Raw genomic sequence first — 3,232 nt, forward strand, 5'->3', positions numbered from 1 at the left:
AAAAGCTTCTTCTAAATGAATAGAAATATAACTTGATTGAAAGAACTTGCTTAGCAATGGTATAGGCTACCAGAAAACTTCAACAGTACTTTCAGTCTTATAAGGTGATAGTAGTATCAAGAATGGGTTCGATCAGATATTTGTATGGAACACCAGCACTAGTGGGGAAGTTAGCTAGATGGCTAATCCTACTGCCAAAATTTGATATTGAATATGCCACAAAGAAAACTGTTAAAGGATGAGCAGGTGCACACTTCTTAGCAGCACATCTAGTGGAAGACAATGAAGAATGGGAGATTGATTTTCTTAATAAACATTTGAGTTTTATAGAGAAAAAAGGATTGAAGCTCTACAGTGATGGTTCAGCTCATAGTGAGGGAGCTAGAGTAGGCATTTTGCTAGAATCTCCACATGGAGAAGTTATCCTGATGTTAAAGAGGCTACTGTTTGCAATTACGAATAACATGACGGAACATGAGGCCTGCCTATTTGGGTTAGAAGCTCTAATTGCAGTTAAAGTTGAAGAAGTTAAAGTCATTGGTGATCTTAAACTGGTCATTGAGCATGCTAATGGCAATTGGGAAGTCGTTGTTATTCAAAACCTCAAAAGGGTGACTTTCATACCCACAAGCAGAGTAAACAACTGAGTGCCAGATGCCTTGGCTAATTTAGCATCAGCTTGGGAAGAGATTCCGGTTATGCCTAAGAAGCCGTTTGTGATGTCCTCGGGTAGCATCCCATGTTATGAAAGCAAAATGATTGTGATACTGAGAAAGATGAACGGCCATGGGTCTATGATGTCATACAGTGGATGACTAAAAGGGTATACCTAGATTCGGCTAATAAAGATGACAGAAGAGCTATACAACATTTGGCATTATAATTTGCAGTTTTAGACGGCCAGTTGTACAAAAGACTGTCAGACAGGGTATTGTTAATACGCGTATCGAAGAAAGAAGCTGAAGGGATTATGGAACATAAACATACAGGGGTTTGCGGCACCTACATGAATGGAAAAGCACTTGTTAAGAATCTTCTTAGATAGGGATTCTTCTGGTCAATAATGGAAAAGGATTGTATTTCTCTTATGAAAGGTGTTTCAAATGTCAAATACACGGAGACCTAAGTCATATTTCTCCTTCAGAATTACATCTTTTATTTCACTATGGCCATTTGCAGCTTGGGGAATAGATATCATTGGCAAGATTTCACAACCTGCTTCTAACGGACATGAATTTATAATGGTGCGGTGGATTATTTCTCGAGATGGGTTAAAGTAGAATCTTTCAAAAATATCGACGGCCAAATTCATTGAGAAGAACCTGATTTGTAGATATGGAATTCCTCACCATGCAGTGATAGATAATGGAGTTCAATTGCAAGCGAAAAGAAAAATGATGTTAGAGAAGTATATAATCGAACACCGTAAATCTTCACCTTACAAACCACAAGCTAATGGGACAGTGGAAGCCACAAACAAAAACATCAAAAAGATATTGCGAAAAATGGCAGAAACTCATCGCGATTGGGCAAGCAAAATCATAGAAGTGCAGTCCTTGCGCATGATGATGGAATCCAAGATTCTAGAATGTCAATGGGCAGAAAATCATCGTCAAGACTTAGCACTCCTAGATGGAAAAAGGCTTAATACCAAAATCATAGATCAACTTTATAAGAGAAGAATAGTTAAGCAGGATGCTTGATTTTTCCCAAAAGATTGGAAAGAATCAAATCGAACAGACTTGATTTATTTTATTTAGTGAAAAATGGTTTTCTTTTACTTAAACATGTTTAATCCTCGGAAAAAAGGTTCTCTTACTTTGGTAAGAGTTTTAATTTGGAGTCGCCACCCTCATTAGGGAAAATTCTTGAATCAGCCAATTTTTTAGAATCGATTAATTCGATTTTAAACCAGAGAGCGGGTCTGGGAGTTAAATACGAAATGGGAAAGTGTTAGTCACACATTTTGCCCGGCTAAGCTGACCTCCTAGTTGTTCATTAATTCACAATAATTTAATAATGCAATTAACTAAAAAGTTGAGATGTAAAACCTTTTATGTATTTTTGGAAAACATATCAAACATAGATTCAATCTCATCCATACAACATGAAATAAACCATCCAAAGAAGGGGAGGTGAGGAGAATAGAATACAAACCAATCTAATTATTACAATCTACCCTTATCCCTCCAATATAGGAATTCTTTTGGACCCTTTACATTGAATACAAACCAATCTAGGAATCCTTATGGACCCTTTACATTGAGCTTAACATAATGAATGAAACATTAATCCAAACATAAAGAACAATAACCACAAAATAATAACCATTATTCCTAGAAACACAAGTCATACATTAATTCAATAATGACACAAATGATGAATGATGATCTTAGGATGTTCTAAGCTAAGGTTAAAGGGTTAGATTAACAAAAGACTAAACAACATTAAAGTAAAGCGCATAAAATAAGGACTGAAACTTAAAGTGCTGGAATTTAAATAACAGTAATTAAATGACATGAATATAAATGATTAATCAAGATTTAAGCTCATGATCCTGATGTTCATCTTGAAGGATGAATAATTATACGAATCATTGCTCTTAATCTTGTTCTTATTGTTTATTTGCTCATCTGGATTGAAAATGAGTTTTAAGCGCTCTTTAACCAAGGATGCCTAAGGCTTAACTCGATTTGAACACAAAATCTAAGCGTGATTATTGATTTTAGTCATTGAGACTCTGAAACGAAGGTCCGAGCACTAATGAAAGTGGTGCACGCCACACGTAGTGGCGCACGGATCTTGCCCTAGTCAGAGAACTCCAAAAATTGCATTTTAAAGGATTCTGGGAAAAAGTGGCATGCGCCATAGCACTGTGGCGTGTGCCATAACACTGTGGCTTGTGCCACTAGTGTTGTGGAGTTGGCCAAAACGTGTGGCTTGCACCACTAATGCCCAAAAAGGCCTTTTTTTGTTGATCACGGGTTTCCCTCATAACCAAGTTTAAGAACGGAGATTTAACACTAAATGAAAAGGAAAAGGTGTAGAATAAGGGTTTAGACTCTGATTTTACCTTGTTTTGAGGAAAAACTTGAGATTTGCTCAAAAATGGTATCGAACACCCCAAGAACCTTGTTCTTTAACCAATAATGCAACTTTTGTTTGATTAATTTGTGTTTTGGAAAAGATTGATAGTCAAACCACTGGAGTTCTTTGTATAAAAAATCTCTCG

This window comes from Jatropha curcas, chromosome 6 (assembly GCF_041381405.1).
Source record: "Jatropha curcas cultivar XTBG-Jc1 chromosome 6, XTBG_Jcur_1.0, whole genome shotgun sequence".
Classification (NCBI taxonomy): Eukaryota; Viridiplantae; Streptophyta; class Magnoliopsida; order Malpighiales; family Euphorbiaceae; genus Jatropha; species Jatropha curcas.